This window comes from Sander lucioperca, chromosome 5 (genome assembly GCF_008315115.2).
Source record: "Sander lucioperca isolate FBNREF2018 chromosome 5, SLUC_FBN_1.2, whole genome shotgun sequence".
Classification (NCBI taxonomy): domain Eukaryota; kingdom Metazoa; phylum Chordata; class Actinopteri; order Perciformes; family Percidae; genus Sander; species Sander lucioperca.
In genome coordinates this window covers 23,854,432-23,878,984 of record NC_050177.1, presented here as the reverse complement: position 1 = coordinate 23,878,984, position 24,553 = coordinate 23,854,432, and the positions used below count along the sequence as shown (strand labels likewise).

Genomic DNA, 24,553 nt, shown 5'->3' with positions numbered 1-24,553 from the left:
TTGGTCCCTCTGTCATGTATATGGACTCCGAATCAATGCTGTTGAATAGAGCAGAGGTATAGGAAAGGTTGAGGGCAGACCAGGTGATGGATAGCAGTGGGGCTTGTCATCCGCTGCCTTACACTGCTCTCATTAAGCTGTAAATCTTTCACAACAACACCCACTATGAGACAATGCCAAAGAGGCTTTTCCTTGTAGCTCCACCTTGTCATTGGTGTAACAATGAAATTGCCAACTGAATTACTTTGTCAGGACGCACAATGGCCTCAATACTTCAAGTAGCTGGTAAACATGTTGGACAAGACATCAGGGGATAGATACAGGTGGCATGAAATACAGCAAACAATACAAATATCAATTTACATAATATACTTCCGACACATTTCAAATAAATTAACTTAGAGTATAAAATATACACGTGCAGTACAACAGGGAAATCTTCTGCCTGTTTAAAAGTGAAAACAGATTAAATGTTGGTTACCATATGAACATTATTCAGTTAAAATTTACAATGGTTGTCAAAGTGTAGGTTTATGAATGCCACTGCTGTTATCTTTGCCATAGATCATACATTTAGCATTGTTTAGCTCACCATCGGAGAAAAACAAGCCAATGTCCTGGTGAAGTCAAACCCTTTGAACTGAAGCAGACAGCATTATTGCTTCAAAAGATATTTCATGTTTGGATGATGTATGTCAGTCATAACAATCTGGCTCATTGCGGTTAAATACTTTACTCAATATAAGCACTATCTTTAATTATATCATATGCTGGAACAATCAGATACAGAATATATGATATTTTAATGTTGTGGAAAATATTTTTGTCACTTGGAAGCTACTTTAGGGAGATTTTAAGAGGGCATCGTGTCGGTTTGAAAGTTCACGTGTGCTGCAGTAAAATTGTCACAGACTGTTCAGTATTTGGTTTTCTGACTCCATCTGCTGGGGCATGCAGAACACAGACTTCCACCATGTAGTTACTAGAAGATGTACACTATATGGCCAAGACTACACTGTATACATGTTTTGTCATAAAGAGGAGCCCAGATCCTGTGTGTGTGTGTGTGTGTGTGTGTGTGTGTGTGTGTGTGTGTGTATATATATATATATATATATATATATATATATACACATACACACACATACACATATATATATATATATACACATACATATATATACATATATATATATATATATATATACACACATATATATATATACATATATATATATATATATATATATATATATATATATATATATATATATATATATATATATATATATATATAGATAGTCAAGCCCGAAATTATTCATACCCCTGGCATATTCTGACTTAAAGTTACTTTTATTCAACCAGCAAGTCTTTTTTTTGACCGGAAATGACACAGGCTTCTCCCAAAAGATAATAAGACGATGTAAAAGGGGCATCATTGTGGAAAAAAATATTACTCATCTTTTATTTACATTTGAACAAAAAGTGGCATGTTCAAAATTATCCTAAACTATCCTCCTGGCCAGCACAGGTGTCACTTTTGGCTTCCGACCACGTCCTCTGAGATTTTTCACAGTGCAGAACGTCTTGTATTTTTTAATAATACTTTGCACTGTAGCCACTGAAACTTCAAAACATTTAGATATGGTCTTATAGCCCTTTCCTGACTTATGAGCAGCCACAATGCGCAGCCGCAAGTCCTCACTGAGCTCCTTTGTCTTAGCCATGACTGTCCACAAACCAACAGCAGAGAGCTTCTGTTTTTCTCCTGTTGACTTGATTAAAACAGCTGTTCCCAATGAATCAGGGTAATTAGGATGCTTTACAACAGCTTGGACTATTTGGAATGGTATAGAACTTTGGATTTTCCCATAGACTGTGACAGTTTGCAAAGGGTATGAATAATTTTGAACATGCCACTTTTTGTTCAAATGTAAATAAAATATGAGTCAGAATTTGCCAGGGGGAATAATTTCGGGCTTGACTGTATATATATATATATATATATATATATATGTATATATATATATATATATATACAAAGCTGCAAACAAGCTAAACACTGACATCTGCTGAAAAAGAACTTGTATTGCAGCAAATGATACGGTGGGAATAATTGCCCTGTGTTTTGCCTTGCAGGTAGTCCAGGGGTCTCATTTATAAAACTGTGTGTTGGATCCTTACTAAAAGTGTACGTACGCCCAAAAGCCCAAAATGGCGTACGCCAAAAAAAAAGTCAGATTTATAAAACTATGTGTACGCACACCTGTAAGCAATGTTCCCTTTATAAATCACAGATTACCTACAAGTGTGCGTACTTGGATCAGCCTCTTATCCCGCCCTGTACACGCCCATTTTTAACCATAAATAGTCAATGCAAAGCACCTCGTGAATGCTGATCAGTATATGAATGACACTGGCAGTTGTTACACCGAATCATGATGACTGGCGGAGAAAAAGCAAAAAAACTTCTCAGACGTTCAGGAATTGCTGCAAATTGAATGATAATTTCGGCCTGTTCTTGCACAGTGTAGGGAAACCTGATCTATAACTACATGTATTAATAATACGTCCAAAACGGCAGGCATTACGGCACTCAGGGACAGCTTCGATATACCAGACGTATATAATAAGATTTAACAGAACTATATATTATATCCAAACAAGTCTTAGTGATAAAGTTGAAGATTATATATAATATTTATTAAAAAAAAAAAAAACACTTAGCTGTCTGACATTTCCCTCTGGAAACAGCCAGTTTGCCCCAGAGTGGTGAGGACCTGTATTTGGACCGGGATGGCACGGTTCCGGCACGTTGCCCTACTGGACCCAATTCAGTACATAGATCCAAGAGCTCAGCTTTAGAGAATCTAAATCGGCATATTAGCCAGTCATCGTCATGGTCCCTGAAGTCTCTCTCTCTCCTGATTCTTCAATTGGTGTAGTCACGTGCTGTTAGTCCTCCTGCAGGACCAGCAGTGAGGTTCCGATTGTGCCAAAAATAAGGTAACATGCTATCTGTCTATGCTACGTGTCGTCTTCCATGTCTATGTGTCTTATTAACTGTCAATGTCTATGTCTGTCTGTCTATGCTGTGTCGTCTTCCATGTCTATGTATCTATTAACTGTCTATGACTCAACTTTTGTCTGTGTCAACTCAACTTACTCCTGTCGTCTGTCCTTGTCATTTGACTGTCGTCTTGCTGTGTCAATGCTGCATGTGTCATGACTGTGTTGTTTCACTCTGTCGTTGCTATGCGTCGTTACTATGTGTCGTTTCCCTCTGTCGTTACGATGTGTCGTCTTCTCTCTCTGCTTTGTGTTGTTGCTATGGGTCGTTGCTATGCGTCGTTTCCCTCTGTCGTTATTTTATGTTGTTTCCCTCTGTCTTACTTTATGTTGTTTCCCTCTGTCGTTACTTTATGTTGTTTCCCTCTGTCGTTACTTTATGTTGTTTCCCTCTGTCGTTACTTTATGTTGTTTCCCTCTGTCGTTACTTTATGTTGTTTCCCTCTGTCGTTATTTTATGTTGTTTCCCTCTGTCGTTACTTTATGTTGTTTCCCTCTGTCGTTAGCAAGAGCTAATGTTAGCTAGCAAGAGTTCCGGCAGTTGACGTCACGCAATCCCAGCATGCACCAGTCAATATCAAAACACCCATCGGAGCTGAGCCAGAGTTAGCTAGCTAGCTACGTTACTAGCTAGTTGCACCTATTGTAGATATATAGCTAGCTAGCTAGCTACTTTATTGATCCCCATGGGGAAATCATTTGCTGCCTATTTCAATAAACGCTTTGATTCAGCATGGTGGATAGCTGCTGTGCACCGGGATGCCAGAACCATCGGAAAAAAGATAATGGGTAGCATTTTATAGGATTCCTAGCTAAAGATCCCGAGAGAAGAAGTAAATGTATTGCTTCCATAAAACGTGCTAGAAGCAGACAGAACCAAACCGAGCGATGGGAGCCCACAAACAATGGATTTCGGTTATGCTGTGACCACTTCATATCAGGTAACGTAACAGAAATACCTTATCTATGCTAGCTAGCTAGCAAACAGGCTAAAACTGTTTCTAACGGTTGAGGCTAGTAGGGATACAGCTGCTAGCTAGCTACGTTCCTTTCCTTTCTAGCCACAACCATTAGTTATTATGAAAAGGTAAGTTCTACCTCTGCAGTATGGCATGGATTGTGTGTGGATTACAAAGGCTAACGTTAGCTAACCTAAAAGAAGCACTGACTGATATTGCACTATTCCTTCCCTCTCTTTTGTATATTTTTTTGTAAAATTGTAAATTCTCATGTATTGTTATACTGTACACTTAACAGTATTTCTTGTTATATTTCTTACTGTCCTCTGTATTCTTTATATGTTAAGTGAGTGTTGTACTTTAGAGCAAAGATTAACCAGAGTCAAATTCCTTGTTTGTTTACTCAAACCTGGCCAATAAAGCTGATTCTCATGTTCTTTCTATGTACTTATGTTTTAGGGGGAAAGAGTGACAACCCTCTGTCACCTGACTACGTTCCTTCAATCTTCAATCATGTTCCATCCCCGGAGAAGAGAAGAAAAAGAAGAATGAGGTTAGACGTAGTCAACAGAAGACAGAAGAACAAACTTCAAAGAATAGAGAAAGCAGCAAAGCTGTCAGCTGCAGCAGTAATGGATCTAACGGATTGTCCTCAAGACAACAGCAAGCGTCCTACTGCAGACCAGGTGAAGGAATCTAATCTAATCTAAAAAAAATACTGACTGTCTCCTCACCCACACCCGTTCCCGTGATCACATCACTCCCGTCCATCAGAGCCTCCACTGGCTCCCTGTTTCCCAACGCATCCAGTTTACAGTCCTCCTCCTCACCCACAAAGCCCTCCATAACCAGGCTCCTTCCTACCTCACAGACCTGCTCCACCGCCACAATCCCCCCCCATAACCTCCACTCCTTTGACACTAACCTCCTCTCCCCACCACTCAGAACCACGCACCATACCTGGGGTGACACAGCTTTCACCATTGCAGCCCTTTCCCTCTGGAACTCCCTACCCATATACATCCGTGACTGTACTGACCTGGACACATTCAAAACACACCTCTTCAGATTAGCTTTCCACATACAGTAGTCTTATATTTCTCACCTGATAGTTACTGATTTTATTGTTTTTAATTATAATTATAATAATAATTTTAATAATATGCTTGTTTTATGGTTGTTTTTATTGTGCTATATGTGCTGTTTTTACTGTAAAGTGTCTGAGTACCATGTAAAGCGCTATATAAATAAAATGTATTATTATTATTATTAGATGAGTCTACAAAACAATGATAAAAAGGTTAATATCCTCACTGGTTTACAAACATATTCACTCCTGACAGTGTTCATTTTGTAGCTCCCTATCTCAAATGTAAGTCCACCCAAACATTATTTCAGCAGTACATGCTGGCTTTAATTAAGATGAGAATTAATTTGTCTTTTGATTTTTTTTATTTTGGCGTTGATTTAACCGCTGTTTCAAAGCTTTTCAAACACTGTATTGACGTAATGTATTGCAGATTGGTGCCGATGTGCAATATGCTGTGTAAGCGTATAGTGAAATACTGTGGACTGTTGGTGCAGTGTTGGTGAATGTAAGATGCCTAAACCAAGGAGGATTAATTGTTGTAGGGCGATAATGACAACAAATAAGTATTACACTAGTTATATTTATTTAATAGCATTTCTTTTTTTTATCATATCACCCCTTGATTTCTTTTCTTCTGCTGTTACAGTTCCCTGTCATGTCACCAAATGTACAACGTTTAGTCTTCTCCCGCTTGTCTTGTCTATTTTTTTCTAAATAAAGATTGTGGGCCAACTCCTTTTCTAATCCTCTCACGACTAATTCTTTCTTTTTGGTGAATTGATCACTTTTGTGCAGCTACGACATATCCACTGTTTAGGAATTCTTTCAATGCAAAGGCAAGTTTGGTGAAAATACACTTGAAACTTTGAACTGAACAAAAACCTGACACACAGACCAACATGTTCCATACTCCTGGCTCACTGCAGTAGCACCACTGTTGACCATGATTTTGAAATACTGCTGCTGGTTGGAAAGTTGGCTGAAAGTAATATGGGTTGATTTGAATGGGCTACAGTATAGGCTAATTATAAAATACCAGTATTAATGATGAATCTATAGCGTAGTAGTTATTCAAATTGTTTTCACAGAATACATTGAAATAATAGGTCAACAATGTTCATCATAATGTCCATTGTAACAATAGCCCCCAAAAGTCTAAATTTGTTTGTCTCATAACCAGATGTCAATAAATACAGTTTGAGGATTGTTGCCTTAAGTAGTGTTTATTCATCTTCAAAGTTTACTGTACAACTGATGCCAATTTATTTTAAAAGTTACAGTATACAAAACCTGATTAAAAAGTACATTTGTGACTAGACTTATTCTATTAAAAAAAAAATCTGGTCTTTGTTTTGTAACCATGCTAGGAAGTAAAGATCTCGCACACAAAAATCTGCTTTGTGAAAATAACTTCCCATGTTACACTAAAGCAGTTATGCTGTATGTATCGTGTTCAGTGAAAAATAAATATTTCAAACAGGGAGATGATTCGTATTTGTGTCAAATCTCCTGTAAGTGAAGTAAAGATGGATGGCACGGGTTATCATGCTACTTATTATCAGATTCCTGCCTTGTTCTTGTTTAAATGGTGCAACATCAATGCAACAAGTTCCTTCCCAAGGTAGCTGCTAGTAAAATCTAGATGATGTGTTTAAATGTCACATTATCAACAAAAACATTATGACAACATGCATGCCAAATATATAGGCTTTATCGAAATACACCATCTGTAAACAAAAAACAAAAACAGAAGTAAGCACATGTAGCAGTTTGGGAGAGCAGTAGTTTTCTTTACTTAACATACTGATGTAGTTTTCCAAAAGAAACAGCACTAAGGCATGGTACTGAATGGGGGTTTTTACATTGAGGTTTTGTTGACTGTTTTAATGACTTGTCAGATCAAAAACATTGTAGAGCTTAAAAGGTGAAGTAGGGTGGAGTGTTAGATTGTGGTCAATACACATCTGTCACTTTTTGAGTTAGTGGCAATTTCTTGTTAGTTTAGCAAAGGGTGGGTGACATCTGTTTTGGTGTGAGCGCCACCTTGGGGCCAACATGGGACTGCTTCAGTTCTGTCAGTAAATTAAGCATCTGACTGGAAAATTTATTTTTACAAAGCAGATTTTTGTGTGTGAGATCCTTACTTCCTAGCATGGTCTTTTTCCCTTCAGTGACTCATTAAGAGCCTCTCTGTAATGTGTCCTCTGCTGATATCTGTCATTCTCTACAGAACAACCCCAGATTCCCCCCCCCCCATGACTGCAATGAAAATGTTATGAAGACCAGATTTTTTTTTTAATAAAATAAAATCTAGTCACAAATGTACTTTTTAATCAGGTTTTGTATACTGTAACTTTTAAAATAAATTGGCATCAGTTGTACAGTAAACTTTGAAGATGAATAAACACTACTTAAGGCAACAATCCTCAAACTGTATTTATTGACATCTGGTTATGAGACAAACAAATTTAGACTTTTGGGGGCTATTGTTACAATGGACATTATGATGAACATTGTTGACCTATTTCAATGTATTCTGTGAAAAAAATTTGAATAACTACTACGCTATAGATTCATCATTAATACTGGTATTTTATAATTAGCCTATACTGTAGCCCATTCAAATCAACCCAGATTACTTTTAGCCAACTTTCCTGATATTCGGATTGCTCTTATTAATGTGGCAAGGTGTAATTGCTTTAGAAGAGATAACACTGGCAAGCCCTGATGCCCTGATAAGCAAATGTATAATTTCAGAGCTAATTGCCAAGTATTTTTCTGCTCCAAAACCAGCAGCAATATTTCAAAATCATGGTCAACAGTGGTGCTACTGCAGTGAGCCAGGAGTATGGAACATGTTGGTCTGTGTGTCAGGTTTTTGTTCAGTTCAAAGTTTCAAGTGTATTTTCACCAAACTTGCCTTTGCATTGAAAGAATTCCTAAACAGTGGATATGTCGTAGCTGCACAAAAGTGATCAATTCACCAAAAAGAAAGAATTAGTCGTGAGAGGATTAGAAAAGGAGTTGGCCCACAATCTTTATTTAGAAAAAAATAGACAAGACAAGCGGGAGAAGACTAAACGTTGTACATTTGGTGACATGACAGGGAACTGTAACAGCAGAAGAAAAGAAATCAAGGGGTGATATGATAAAAAAAAGAAATGCTATTAAATAAATATAACTAGTGTAATACTTATTTGTTGTCATTATCGCCCTACAACAATTAATCCTCCTTGGTTTAGGCATCTTACATTCACCAACACTGCACCAACAGTCCACAGTATTTCACTATACGCTTACACAGCATATTGCACATCGGCACCAATCTGCAATACATTACGTCAATACAGTGTTTGAAAAGCTTTGAAACAGCGGTTAAATCAACGCCAAAATAAAAAAAAAAATCAAAAGACAAATTAATTCTCATCTTAATTAAAGCCAGCATGTACTGCTGAAATAATGTTAGGGTGGACTTACATTTGAGATAGGGAGCTACAAAATGAACACTGTCAGTAGTGAATATGTTTGTAAACCAGTGAAGATATTAACCTTTTTATCATTGTTTTGTAGACTCATCTAATAATAATAATAATACATTTTATTTATATAGCGCTTTACATGGTACTCAAAGACACTTTACAGTAAAAACAGCACATATAGCACAATAAAAACAACCATAAAACAAGCATATTATTAAAATTATTATTATAATTATAATTAAAAACAATAAAATCAGTAACTATCAGGTGAGAAATATAAGACTATTGTATGTGGAAAGCTAATCTGAAGAGGTGTGTTTTGATGAGTCAGTACAGTCACGGATGTGTATGGGTAGGGAGTTCCAGAGGGAGGGGGCTGCAATGGTGAAAGCTCCGTCACCCCAGGTATGGTGCGTGGTTCTGAGTGGTGGGGAGAGGAGGTTAGTGTCAGAGGAGCGGAGGTTATGGGGGGGGGATTGTGGCGGTGGAGCAGGTCTGTGAGGAAGGAGCCTGGTTATGGAGGGCTTTGTGGGTGAGGAGGAGGACTGTAAACTGGATGCGTTGGGAAACAGGGAGCCAGTGGAGGCTCTGATGGACGGGAGTGATGTGATCACGGGAATGGGTGTGGGTGAGGAGACGGGCAGCAGAGTTTTGGGATGTATTCCATTCTCATTCAGTGCAGTTGTATTCATTTTCTCTTTTAACAACATATTCATTTATCAGAGCTTGGCATTCCAACTCAAGAGATTGAATGTGTTTCTTACAATTTTTACTCTCTCATGGTGGAGTTGCTGGATCGTCATTTTCATCGGGAAAAGTCAGAATATTTTCATTTTCAAGTTCTTTGTTGATGTTAGATTCCTTCACCTGGTCTGCAGTAGGACGCTTGCTGTTGTCTTGAGGACAATCCGTTAGATCCATTACTGCTGCAGCTGATGGCTTTGCTGCTTTCTCTATTCTTTGAAGTTTGTTCTTCTGTCTTCTGTTGACTACGTCTAACCTCATTCTTCTTTTTCTTCTCTTCTCCGGGGATGGAACATGATTGAAGATTGAAGGAACATAGTCAGGTGACAGAGGGTTGTCACTCTTTCCCCCTAAAACATAAGTACATAGAAAGAACATGAGAATCAGCTTTATTGGCCAGGTTTGAGTAAACAAACAAGGAATTTGACTCTGGTTAATCTTTGCTCTAAAGTACAACACTCACTTAACATATAAAGAATAAAAACAGAAAGGACAGTATGAAATATAAAAAAAATACTGTTAAGTGTACAGTATAAACATATACACATAATTTACAATTTTACAAAAAATATACAAAAGAGAGGGAAGGAATAGTGCAATATCAGTCAGTGCTTCTTTTAGGTTAGCTAACGTTAGCCTTTGTAATCCACACACAATCCATGCCATACTGCAGAGGTAGAACTTACCTTTTCATAATAACTAATGGTTGTGGCTAGAAAGGAAAGGAACGTAGCTAGCTAGCAGCTGTATCCCTACTAGCCTCAACCGTTAGAAACCGTTTTAGCCTGTTTGCTAGCTAACGCTAGCTAGCTAGCTAGCTACATAGATAAGATATTTCTGTTACGTTACCTGATATGAAGTGGTCACAGCATAACCGAAATCCATTGTTTGTGGGCTCCCATCGCTCGGTTTGGTTCTGTTTGCTTCTAGCACGTTTTATGGAAGCAATCCATTTAGCCACTTCTTCTCTCGGGATCTTTAACTAGGAATCCTATAAAATGCCACCCATTATCTTTTTTTTCCGATGGTTCTGGCATCCCGGCACACAGCAGCTATCCACCATGCTGAATCAAAGCGTTTATTGAAATAGGCAGCAAATGATTTCCCCTTGGGGATCAATAAAGTATCCAACTATCTATCTATCTAGCTATCTAGCTAGCTATATATCTACAATAGGTGCAACTAGCTAGTAACGTAGCTAGCTAGCTAACTCTGGCCAAAGAATTTCTAATATGGGAAGAAGTTCCACTCTCTCGTTACTTCCGGCTTCTGAACTGGTTGCAGTTCCACCAGAGTTCCAAATAGGGGGCGCTCACAGGCCAGTGCAGAATGAATGGGACTCTATGGAGCTATACCCCTCAAAATCCACTTTTCTCAGAATATAATTTTTTGTCTAGTAATTTGAATGTTGCATTTGAAAGGGGAGGCTAAGAAAATACACACTGCTGGGTGTTAGATTTTTTTAAAGTGGCTTTTTTGTTCTAAAAAGCCTTTTAAAATGTCAATGACGTCATACACATATACGGCCAGAGATTCTGCTTTACGGCAAGCTCTGAGTCGCTTCCTTTTTTCTCTCGAGGCATCGACAACACAGCTGACAGATTAGGCTCTCCCTGTCAATACACGTGCTAGAAAGAGGTTTGCTAATGTTTTAAAGACCACGCCGAAATATTCACTCTGGCATTCTGGTTCTGCTTCGGATGCCGTCAAGCGGGATCTCCGATCGTAATCAGTCCTTCACTGACCAATCAGCATTCATTAGCAGAATGCTAGCGTGTTATGGGCAACAACGACTCAACCTGTAACAAATCGAAAGGGCATAAGTACTCGTTCATTCAACTTTTGACCTATAATCCATGTTGAACTTGCAAAAACTACAATCAAATCTGAGATTTCTCAACGACAATCAGGCGAAAGAGACAAATTTAGCCGTCTAGCTCCATAGGGTCCCATTCATTTTGCACTGGACCGTGATCACCCCCAGTGGAACTCTGGTGGAACTGCAACCAAAGTAGGTACAATGGGGCTTAATAGGGAGTGGAACGGCTTTCCGTAGACGGGCTTTGCTCTGGCTCAGCTCCGATGGGTGTTTTGATATTGACTGGTGCATGCTGGGATTACGTGACGTCAACTGCCGGAACTCTTGCTAGCTAACGTTAGCTCTTGCTAACGACAGAGGGAAACAACATAAAGTAACGACAGAGGGAAACGACGCATAGCAACGACCCATAGCAACAACACAAAGCAACGAAGCAAGAGAGAGAAGACGACACATTGTAACGACAGAGGGAAACGACACATAGTAACGACGCATAGCAACGACACATAGTAACGACGCATAGCAACGACACATAGTAACGACGCATAGCAACGACGCATAGTAACGACGCATAGCAACGACGCATAGCAACGACAGAGTGAAACAACACATAGTCATGACACATGCAGCATTGACACAGCAAGACGACAGTCAAATGACAAGGACAGACGACAGGAGTAAGTTGAGTTGACACAGACAAAAGTTGAGTCATAGACAGTTAATAGATACATAGACATGGAAGACGACACATAGCATAGACAGACAGACATAGACAGTAAGCATAGACATAGACAAATAGACATAGAATGTAAGCATGTTGACTTATTTTTGGCACAATCGGAACCTCATACAGCAGTGCCATCATGCAGCATTACACACGCATTTCCAGACTTTGACATTTGCTGATATATGCACAGTATTAAAGAAACAGATATTTAGTTATTAACACTGTGTTCTGCCGTTATCTAATGCTAGGGTATTTGATGCTATCCTGTATTCCATGGAGTCGGGCTATCCCCTCCTCCTCCTGCGCTCCGTAGCGTTCAATGTGACGGTGAGACAGCGCCGATTAAATATTAAGAACACATTTTTATTAAAGATTTGAGTTGGATTTTACAAGGTGTTTATGGAACAAGTATCACTCAGTGCAAGCGCAAATAACACTGCTGGATTTAATCGTCATGGTAACGTGGATGATATGGCGTGAAAAAATGTGAAAAACTGCAGTACACATTCAAATATTGGAGAGAGTCGTCTCCCCCGCCCCCTCCTCCCCAGACTCGAAGTTCACGTTGGTTGCCAGGCTGAGACCGCAGCATCCACAACAATCTTGCTAGACGCTCGTCTTGCATAGACAGACATTACTTCACAACACAGCGGAGTAGCTAATGTTAGATGCTGGCTATATTGACAGTCATAAATGCCCGTGCTCATGCTCGGCTTAGAATTACGGTAGGAACCGCTAAAAACACAACAACCTCGCTGTCCTCTCCACCCAACGGACAGACACACTTCTTCGGCTTAGAATTACAGTAGGAGCCACTAAAAATAAAACTACCTTGCCGTCCTCTCCAACCAACTGAACACACTTTATTGGCTTAGAATTACGGCAACAATCGCTAAACACACTGCAAACTCACGGTCCTCTCTTTTTATGATTTACAGCCCCCCTCTCTTGGCTTAAAATACGTAACTCACCGTTGTCGGCTACGGCCGCTGAACAGGCTACACGTTGTAAACAGCCATGGCCCACTTGCCTGGTCCTCCGGTATTGTTAGCAGTTAGCAGGGTTAGCATGGCAGCATTAGCCAGGACCAGTCGGGATCACTTTACTGGCTGTGTCTCAATTGTTTTTGCGAGTAACCAACTTGGGTACTCTAGCTATATAATTCAATGTGAGTACACGAATGTTAAAATGATGAAAAATGCCCGTCCCTTGTAGCCGTGATAAATTAGCCTGAAGCTAATGCTTAGCTACATGTTCAGGAGGAAATTAGCCAACTCTGCGTCCTTTTGGGTGCTAAGCTGTCTCCGTCTTTCAAATACATCTCCAATATTTACCCAGACGGGTTTGTTGCGTCTCTGGTCACGGAAGTAAGCACACATACGTCGCGGCGACGTGTTGGCGATGTAATCAAAATACATCGGGGATACGTAGTATTTTGGTAGTTTGCTCACTGGCACGACGTCGCTGCGCTACGTTTCAGCGACATATAGCCGCTCTCTCCGCGACGTATACATACATCGTTCTAACGTATGCCATACGTCGTAGAGATGCAGGCAATATACATCGTTCTAACGTATGCAATACATCGTTAGAGATGTAGGCTTATATACGTCGTTCTAACGTATGCAATGCATCGTAGAGATGTAGGCTTATATACGTCGTTCTAACGTATGCAATACATCGTAGAGATGCAGGCTTATATACATCGTTCTAACATCTGCTATACATCTTACAGATGTGGTCATCTTCCTGTTATACATAGTACAGATGTCAGGCTCTACATCCACCAGATATCATTTATACAGTCTGCAGATGTCAGGCGCTATATACTGTATATGTTATCCTAACATACCTTTACTCTTTAAATGTTGATAAAATAAATTACAAATTACTTACCTTAGTACAGAGAATATTTTAGATAGGGGGCCTAATTAACATTTTACTGCTATAACTACTACTACTTTATAATAAACTATAGCTACAGTCCAATAATACCTCTAATCTAATCTGTAGAAATCATAGTCTAGAAAATGACAAACAATTATTAACCTAATTACTTGAAAACATCTTAAATCACTCTGTAGGATCGCTGGTATAAACAAGACCAGTAAACTTCTCACTTTTTGCTGAACAAACATTTATTTTGAACTATATAATTAATCAATAAACATAAAAAACATTAACAAATATTAAAACATTAAAATAAAGAATTATCTTGGCCGGCGGTGGTGGCGATTAGGTGCCAGCCGGAGAAACTCTTTGATGGCCTTCTCGGCCTCCGCTTCCATCGGCGCCTGGAGGACCGGGTTCCTCATTACTGCTGCTGTAATAAAATCGTTGGATTCGAATTATTATCATACTATTTATTTTGTTTTATCTAGTCTTCTCAGTTTTCTATAGAGGTAAAATGGTATAGAATGGTTTCTGCACAGCAAGTGAATAAGAGACTGGTTTAACTTAGTGGAATATATATATTTAAAAAATTTAATAATTCTGGATTCGCTTCTAGTGAATGTTAAAAATGTTAAAAACCTAACGTTTTAACCAAGGACCCTTTCAGTGTTCGGGCTGGTAAGTTGATATACCCAGAAACAAATTATCCGCTGAAATATAGACGTTTCTTTCGCCATGCAAAGTCTATGTGAAAAGTCTTTCTGGGCCATGGGGTGCAGTACCACCGTTATCCACTAAGCCCATGGTGGCTTTTAGACTCGGCGCTCTTCCTGGAGGCTTGGCCAGACCCACATCAAGATGTTGGGTCTGGGAACTCTCCATTGACAGGGCTCAATCCGAGGGGCGAGATAAACGGTTGTCTTTCAAACTCCCTCTGCATGCAATAGGATAGCGCTACAACCAGGCTGATCCTGCAAGAGATCATAAAGTAGTATTCACTCAGTTAAATTGTAGAAATCTACCACAAACATTCATAAAAAACAACTGTTCAAAAAAAAAAAAAAAAAAATATATATATATATATATATATACACACACACAAAAACGTCTCTGGTAAGTAAAAACCTTAACCATCATTTAATGGCCTATCAAAAGACTACAACATTTTTTTGTGAAATCAGAGATCTTTCTTACTGTGCATGCATTTTTTTTTTTCTCCATATTTAGCTTTGCGTTCCCCCATGTCCACACCAAGGCCCAGTATTGACAGCTAGAAACTTTGTATTATGAAATAAGACATCCAAGGGATGCATATAATTCTCCCAGTCTCTGCGTGAAGTAATGTAAACAAAAAATAAGTATACGCAAATTACACACCTCTCCAAGTATGATGAGAATGTCATTTTTCTCCCTGAACAGGATCGGCAACAGCAGGATTGCAGCTCTGAAATCAATCCCTGAAAAATAAGTAAAAAAATAAAAGAAAGTGTATTAGGTGAATGTACAGTGTATTTTGGTTGGTTAGGCCTTATCTTGTCTGAAGACAAATAGAAAAGAAATTAAGTTTAAATGGCTCCACAACACTAGGGTTGACCACGGCTGATCAGTGAGTCACTTACCAGGGACATCTTCGGTGAGGGCAGCCTCTCTTTCCTCCAAACCCAGATGTGCAAGGGGAGATTTCCTTTGAGTCAGTCTAAGCACTGTGGGTACTAGGGTCTTAAAGCCATCTTAAAATCTTCGGCAGATATTCATTCTGCAACACAGCACAAACAACAAACAGGAAACATGTCACAACATTATCATAGGATTTTAAAATTAAATTTCAAAGAGAGCCTTTAGTAATTTAATATGAACTCCAACACAAATATAAGGAAAAAAACTTGTAGACAAACCCTGCATGGACTCTTACAATAAAACAATAGTCTTAAAATGTATGGCAAATTAACCATACTGTAACAATACTGTTACAGTAAAAGTCCTGCAGTGTAAATGTTACTTAAACAAAAGTCTGTAAGTATTATCAGGATAATGTAGTTAAACATTAAAACATGTTAGAAAGTGTAAAGGATCCAACCAGTTGTGTGTTTAATGGACTAATCATCTCAGTTTACTTTAGAATCAAACATCAGATTTTATAAACTACATGTGTTCTGTGAGCAGTAATCTTAATGTGTAAAGTAACTAGTAACTGTAACAGATGAATCTGTAACAGATGAATGTAGCGGAGTAACTAAAGCTGTAACAGATTAATGTAGTGGAGTAACTAAAGTAACTAGTAACTAAAGCTGTAACAGATAAATGTAGTGGAGTAGAAAGTGGAATAAAAAGAAAAGACTCAAGTAAAGTACAAGTACCTCAACATTTAGACTGAAGTACAGTACTGGAGTAAATGTACTTAGTTACATTCTACCCCTGCGTTCGGACTACAAAGACTGTGCAAGATTATGCATTACAGTGTGTACACCCTAATGCATAATGTTACACTACATAAACTACCGGAGCCAGGTGAATTCAGATCCAGATAAAAACTTCTTCAGTAGTAACCTTTACATTTTATATTATTTATATGTCTATGACATTATAGAGTTATTTTCCATGGTTCTACTTGGGCCTAATGTTATAACAATCGCATAACATTACTGTTACCGGTACCTTGATTCCACTGTAGCCTTCTCTGAATGTACCGGGACAGGTTAGTGTCACGGTTTCTTTCCACTGCTGTACAAATCGGTTGAATTTGGCTTGCTGCTTAAACGATCCTTCAAAGAGGTATGAAACCATCCTCTCAGTCAATCCATAGTCCACTGCTTCTCCGTCAACTTCATTATCTAACGTACAATACAGAAAAGAAAAACAGCAATGTTAACCACCACTGTGGTAACAGCATAATGTAACGTTACACATTTAAAAAGCACATTATGCAATCACGCTTCTCTATCATTCTCCGTTTGGTCCGGACCTGATATCCATATAAAAACACAAAGTAGGGTGCCCAGATAGCTCAGTTGGTAGAGCGGGCGCCCATATATATAGAGGTTTACTCCTCGACGCAGCGGCCGTGGGTTTGACTCCGACGTGCGGCCCTTTGCTGCATGTCATTCCCTTTCATGTCTTCAGCTGTCCTGTCTATTAAAGGCCCAAAATTCCCAAAAAAATAATCTTTAAAAAAAAAAAAAAAAAGTATTTAGGCCAGGGGTGGCGAACCTGTGGCTCTTGAGCCTTATGCGGCTCTTTGCCTGCTCCTGTGAGGCTCTTACTGTGTGGCTGGGGGCTGTGTCATTGGTTGATTGTTGTTTTTAACTTTTCTGAAACATACAGTATTTCAGATAAGTTAAAAAAAAACAAAAACACATTTGAATGCATCTGCCAATACATTTGCCAATTATTTTAAAATGGAAAATAATGCAGCAGAGTTTTGAGGACAGATTCTGCAACCTGAGGAAAAACAGCGGCCACAGATCACCTTCCTCATTAACCCGTTCACTGCTGAATCCGATTGTTTGAAAGCCCCTTTAGTGACAAATCAGTGAGAGAGTTGCTTCGAGTGGCCACAACCGAGTTCAAGCAAGACCTGAAAAGGATTGTGGATAACAAAGACTGTCAGGTTTCTCACTGAGTCAATCTAAGCGAGAAAAAAAACTATGAAAACTGCTATGTATTATGACTGTCATTAGATCTGGAAGACACTGTTGCTGTTGTAGTGTGGACGTGCATGTGTTGTGTGGCTTTTTGCTATGGTGCGTTTTTTTTGTGGCTCTTTATACCTAACTGGTTGGCCACCCCTGATTTAGGCGTACCTCATTAAAGACGCTGGAAAAGTCTCTCTCTTTCTCTTTTTCTCTCTCTCTCTCTCACTATATTAATATAACGTAACGTTAGGCCTATCTTACTTTTTTATTAATGATAATAATCGGGTTATTTTGAAAACAGCAGCTAGCTAGCTAACGTTAAATGTTAAGCTTAGCTAGCTACTCGAAAGGGAGGTTAACCGTTGGTCGGTTCTGTCAGTTAACGTTAACGTGACTGGTGTGGTTTTACGAAAATGTTCTAAGACAGTTTGACGACAAAATAAAGAATAAATCAACATTTCAAACCCTCACTGGCTACCGATAGTCACATTCCGCCCAAATGGCTTTGCTTTACCATTAACATATATTTAAGAACAAAAGACTTTTAGGCGGCAAAGACGCTTTTTATCGTTCTCCTCTGACGCAGTCCAGCTAACGTTTTATAACTAGCGTTAACGTAAGTCAGAAGAAAAGACTTTTCGGCGGCAAAAACGCTTTTTTCTCCTCTGACGCAGTAGTTTTATAGCTAACGTTAATGTTAGCCAGCTATCTCGATGGTCAACTGTAGCTAAGTACCGTTAGCTAGCTAAGTACCATGTCGTAACATGTAGAATGGCAATATGGGACATAATACTGCTAATGTTTTAACTAACTAACCTGTTAACGTTAATAATGGCAATCATCAATGTCGAGTGTAGCTAGCTAATGTTGACAGAGTACGAACTTGGCTAGTGCTAACGGTAAAGTTAACTTCCAACTTTGAATATTAACACCACAAACACAGATTAAAAATGCACATAATTTACCTTTGAATTTACTTCGCTCCTCTTCAGTGACCTTTATTCCGAAACGAAGTAAGCCCGTGATTAAATCCTCCGTTGCTTAATGTCCAAGCGCTATCCTCCCGACTTTGATCGACACTGACGGAGACTGACAGTTGGATCACTGTCGATTCACTCATGTATCCTTCCGCGCTGAAGTATTTATGCTTCCGCCGAGTCGAGCTCTCGTTAGCATGTAGCTAGATCCTTTCAATAGAACACAACTTAAAGCGTTAACAATTATTTGTCTGTTTCATTCTAATATAAATAGGGTAAAGGGTTTGAAAATTAAATTCTTCAATAGGCTACTGTTTGTGAATATAAATATAAATTATTACATAGGCCTACTCCTCATTAACATGATTAAAAATGATTCAAAGGGACACTTCACCAAAAAAACATTCTGATTTATTTTGCCATTGTCTACTACGTGAAGACATATGGCTACTCAAAGATAATTTACACAAGTTCAGATTATTATAGAAAATAGCACACTAACACATTAAAAGTTGCTGGGCAGAATTCAGATTCACTGTCCATCACATCAACAGTGTGTGTAGTAAAGATGTCCAGACTCATTAAACGATGCTTCCAAATGACACGTGAACAACTGAGGAACTTTTAATACATCTCACCAAGTTAATACGTCGCTGCGATGTATAGATTGCGATCATAATAAGACGTCCAGACGTTCAATAAACGATGCTTCATTATTCTTCTTTATGACCCGCGATCAATTGCAGACGAAGCGATCAATTGCATACGTCGTGCCGACGTATGTGTGCTTACTGGGTGTTAGAAACATGCCAGGTTTTTTTTTTTTTAGGTCGGGTAGAATCTCCGTTGATCCGGTTCGTTTATTTGCTGCTTTCATGGCTGTACTAACGTTCCTGCTGTAGAGCGCTGGGCTCATGTTTTTACAGATAGCCTATATCTGGCAACCCGGCCTGGCTGTCAAACTGGGCAGTTGATAACAACACACAGGCCAAAACACAAACAGAAATTCCGTCACGGAACGGAAATTTCAAAAGGAGAAAATACTGGCATTAGCATTGTTGTCAGAAAAGATAGTATTTCAACTTAGCATGTTTTCTTAATATCTGATGACGCAGTGGGGTCATTTTTGGATTAATTACAGTAAATATATTACATATTGGACCTTTAAGTCGCTTTCGATAAAAGTGTCAGCTAAATGACATGTAATTAATTTGAAAATGCAGAACATATCAACTAAAGATAGTTATCCTGGGAAATCAGTCAACAGAGGCTAGGCAGGTCTATCTTTCGTTGCTGAGCTGTCTTCTGTTCTCTTGCCAATTACAATTCATTGTACTGTTGACCCTGTGTTATACACATAAGAAATAAAAAAAACATGAAACTATTTATTGAGCACCTTGCAAACACAATGGGTTTTACATGAGGAATAAACTATTAAAACATTAAGAACATAAGGAAACAAAACAGAGTCAAACGTTAGCATAAGACAATAAAATAGAAGAACAGATAAAAAAATGAGTAAAAGTTATAGTCCGATAATCCTACTGCATATTATGTCAAGAATTGTTTTCTCAAAATCTTATATGGGCATTTTCTTGCTATTCTTTCAGATAATACAACCTAATTTAGTTTTGCTTGGTGTATAAACTGAGGTTTATTCGAGTCTATTAAAACATGAGGATTTCAAACATGGCCCTCTGTCTTTATAGTCCTGAAATAAATGCCAAATGGAATCGTCTCTTTTTTGTCTTTGATTAAGTGACAAATAATTTACAAATATGCAAGGGAAAGTGACAGCTGCCTGCCTTCACAAGCATATGTTTGTATGTCATATATTCCTTTCATATCGATAAACTGGAAAATTTAAAGAAGCATCAAAAACAGTCCTCCTCTGAGGTGTTTCAATGAGTTCAGGAACATTATTAAACATAAAAATACAAATACCAAAGGTGGGATTGGAACTCACAACCTTCTGACAGCGGAGAGGTTTCTCTACAGCTGAGATATCAGGTCTCAGGGAAACTTTGCTGTTTTAGGTAATCTTGAACTTCATTGGGATTATATGGGATATGGGATTTTCACATTTAAATGATTTTTGATTGGATTATCTGCATGTTTAGGAGGTTTTAAAGCAACACTATGTAACTTTAACGAAGCAGTGGGTAGCGCGAGCTGTCGTTCAATGAGACAACCTGTAGGGGGACTGAAGCGGGAAAAGTTACATAGTGTTGTTTTAAGGGTCAACAGAAGGAAAGACAAACTTTGTTTCACTGCAGGTTAATGAAGGTGAATGATCTGCCATCTACTGTTTATCAGCCCCGGAGATGGCCCAGTGGGAAGGACGCCAAACAACGACCAGAAAATGCGGGTTCAAACCCTGCCTCACGTAAACCACATAGGAGTGCTTGTGATGAATGGATGTACATGTGGCATAATTTCAATTTGCGAATTTCTGAATTTTCAACATCGATTTCAACTTGTGAATTTCCATTTTGAATAAATAATTGTTATCATTTTAAATTAGTTTTGATCTGCAGGCTGTTCAGCAGAAATTGTCAAGTATATCTCGCTGCAGTCTGTGGGAAGGCCCACATCCAAGTCAGCCATTTTTTTTTGCTTATGTCATTCCCCATACGCTCGAACGGACCAAGAAAGCCTGGTAGCATTTTTTACTATGAAGAAAATTATTTGGATAAATGCCATGTTTTTTATTTTGAATCTTTTAATTTTATTTGAAAATTTTATATCTATAAATGTAAATGATCTGAAAGAAAACCGAATAGGCTAGTCACCAATTTAAAAATGACATGAAATTATATTTTAAAACTTTAAAAAAGGACTGACAAATAAGAAAGCCATCCAGACTCTGAACATTTACAATGCCTTACAACCTCTTTAATGTAAATTTAATGCGCCCCTTTTTCGTGTATGTATGTATGCATTTAATGTTTTCAATGTGTTTATGGATCTGTACTTGAATAATAAAGTTTTTTGAAGACAAAAAAAAAAAAAGATGCGAAGCTGATATAGCCTCTTGATTCACATTAGATAGAAACTGATGATGTTTATAGGCTAAACACAAACGACATTTCATGCAACAGTGAAGTTTTCATGTAGTTACTACTGATTTCTGATTTTGAAATGATATCCAAATTTGAAAAATGGGTCATTTTACACCTTGTTAATATTGATGACAATGTGTTCAAACGGAAAACGAGCTATTTTCATTTAATTTAGCCCTCAAAAGTAGAATGGTGTGTTGTTTCTTTAAATGGTCTCTCTGTCTGGTTCAGTAGAACTCACAATCATGCCAGATGCTCCTCAGATATTACCTGCACAGTAACACACCTAATCTAAGTATTTCAAAAGGTCGAACACACATACAGATGTCTAGATACAGTAAAATCGCTACGTGATTACCGTTATATCCGAGGGTTGAAGTTGCATTTTAACGGGGCAGTGCAAGTTGCTGCTGTGGTTTAGCTGATGCTAACGCAGCCTGAGCTTTCACGTTACAATATAAAAGGTGTTGACCGTTGACTTAGCTAGCACGCAAACAGTTCATTTACATGTCTACGAGCATGTTAGCAAACTACACCAAAAGACAAATACTGAGGAATATTGATAGAAAGCAGGGGAAACTAGTAGGCTACTTCCATACTTTTTAGCATTGGCTAATTAGCAACCTGCCTTCCATCAGATGTAGCTTCCGAGCTAGCTAGCAGCTAGCCCCAGAAGCTCATGAAAACAAGGCTTTCACTGGAGCAGTCTTACGTTATTTCCGAACCACTCTTTTCGTTTCAAAGTCGGAAATCAAATGAACGAAAAAGTACACGGGCCCAATTACAGTTCACTGTTGTTGCATGAAATGTTGTTTGTGTTTAGCTTACATCAGTTTCTGTCATCTAATGTGAAACAAGAGGATATCAGCTTTACTACCGTCTTGGTCCGTTCGAGCGTATGGGGAGACGGCGTAGGTTAAAAAAAAAAAAAAAAAAAGACTGACTTGGATGTGGGCGGGGCTTGATGTCAAGCCCCGCCTTCCCGCAGACTGCAGCGAGATGCTCCTCGAAATTGTAGCTCAATGATGTTTTTTGCCCCCAACGGCTCCTTCCAGGCAGCGCTGCGACCGTTGACTTCAAGGCACCTAACCCTAACCTTAACCTTAACTCTAACCCTAACCATAACCAGTGCCTAATCCTAGTGCCTTGCAGGCAGCGCTGCCTGGAAGGAGCAGTTGGGGGCAAAAAACACCGATAAACGAAATTGTAAGTAGTGGTGTCCCGGTCCGTGTACTTGGTGGCCAACGGATCTTCGTTTTGAAAGGAAAAAAACAAAAACGAAAAATGGCCAGTTTCCCAATTACCATTAGTAAATAGGAAAACAAAAAACGGAAAACAACCCATTATTCGTTTTTTGTTTTGATATTAAAAAACGGAAAACGAAAAACAATCTCGTTATCCGATTTTCTTTGATGTATTTGTAGATGGAACTCGGAAATTAAAATCACTGATCAGTTCTACGCTTGCGCGAACACCGGCAAACTTCACAGCTCTATGCACGCATTGGCGTAAGGATGTTTGGACATTCCCGGTTACCGGAAGAAAACATTAGACAGTGACAGTAGACCGTTATGATGGCAAAGATGAAGTTTACAAGGTGTTTGCTGGAGTTGCCTAAAGTATCTGTTAATGATATACGGAGGGTCGTCTGGCCATCCAGTACAACACCATGTAGCAAATTAAATAAAGGCTTCAAATTTTACGTTTCGTCATTTCTTTGCAACTTTGAAGGTAATTTGCTAACGCTAGCTAGCCTGAGCTAGAAGCCTTGCTTTGGTGTTATAAGTCATGACTCCGTCCTGCTTCAGGTTAACCATGTTTTAAATAAAGTTTAAGCATGTGTATACCTCTCACTGTGTTTGTACTTTTATGAAAGTATCAGGTAAAAACAGGGCTACAAATGAGATCTCTGTGAGAGACCAGCTAACTCCTAGCAAACTATTATGTAGCTCAATGCTGGACATTTCACCCCTAATTCCGGTCACTTTACTGTATTTGTATTTGTTTAGTATTTGGTTTAGAAGCCTTTATTGGTGATTTTTTACGGTACAAAGTCCTGCTACATACGTACATAGCTAGCTATATATGCTCCGCTATGTCGCGTTAGCATGCAGCTACAATAGTTAGCTATGAGTATGCTAACGTTAGATTGTAGTGGAACGAAGCAGCACTTTCTAACGTCAAAAATCGCAGACCAAACACTACACAATCGGACATGTTTCAGCAGGAATGTGACCCGGAATTGGGGAGAATTTAACAACATTGCCAGCTACTATAGCTACTATAGTGTTTACTGCCGTTAGCATGTAGCTACTATAGTGGTATACAGCAGTGGTGGCTGGGAGAGCTGTCATCCCATCTTCAAAAGGACACTTATGTACGTTTACACTTCATCGCATTAATAATAGACAGTCTATGGTTATTAGTCAAGACGAAGTATTAGGTAAAAACATTAACGTAAACAACACAACAACGATGTCGCTACACGGTTTTGGATCAGTGACAAGTTTCGAATGTTTGTAGCTATGACTATTGTATAATAAAGATTTAATAAAAAAAGATTTAATAAAAAAGTTGTAATGTTTGGTCGTAAAGTGTTGACACATGTTACTTATATACAGTCTATCGGGCTAGGCAGGATGGATCGTGTACCGACAGTTACAAATCGCACAGGGACATTGTTAGTTTTCTACTACGTAATTATGCGCATGCACAGAACGGATATTACAGGCGGTACTGGCCAATAAATGCTATTGAAGGGCGGGTCTTGGCGTGGCGGGAGTAACTTCCGGGTCACGAAAAAAATACCAATGCAAAATTAAGGAATACGACTTATACACACGTATTTTAATTTCCGAGTTCCATCTACAAATACATCAAAGACAATCGGATTGTTTTTCGTTTTCCGTTTTTTAATATCAAAACAAAAAACGAATAATGGGTTGTTTTCCGTTTTTTGTTTTCCTATTTACTAATGGTAATTGGGAAACTGGCCGTTTTTCGTTTTTGTTTTTTTCCTTTCAAAACGAAAATCCGTTGGCCACCAAGTACACGGACCGATTGAGCGATTGAGCCGTGCCTGAGAGATTGCACTCAGGGCAT

General features: G+C 38.7%; 3 long non-coding RNA genes across 3 annotated transcripts; 1 reads left to right on the top strand and 2 right to left on the bottom strand.

Annotated features, from left to right (window-relative positions):
* Window positions 1-1,656: 1,656 nt before the first annotated feature.
* On the bottom strand, window positions 1,657-18,713 carry LOC116048495. The gene is made up of 4 exons (XR_004104655.2): window positions 18,378-18,713; window positions 16,436-16,611; window positions 13,861-13,865; window positions 1,657-1,667 (listed from the first exon to the last, which is right to left on the bottom strand). It is a non-coding gene; the product is annotated as an uncharacterized LOC116048495 (long non-coding RNA).
* Window positions 3,593-5,122, top strand: LOC116048493. Its single transcript, XR_004104653.2, has 3 exons — window positions 3,593-4,010; window positions 4,488-4,714; window positions 4,974-5,122. It is a non-coding gene; the product is annotated as an uncharacterized LOC116048493 (long non-coding RNA).
* LOC116048494 lies at window positions 14,701-15,445 on the bottom strand. Its single transcript, XR_004104654.1, has 3 exons — window positions 15,400-15,445; window positions 15,158-15,237; window positions 14,701-14,751 (listed from the first exon to the last, which is right to left on the bottom strand). It is a non-coding gene; the product is annotated as an uncharacterized LOC116048494 (long non-coding RNA).
* Window positions 18,714-24,553: the final 5,840 nt, after the last annotated feature.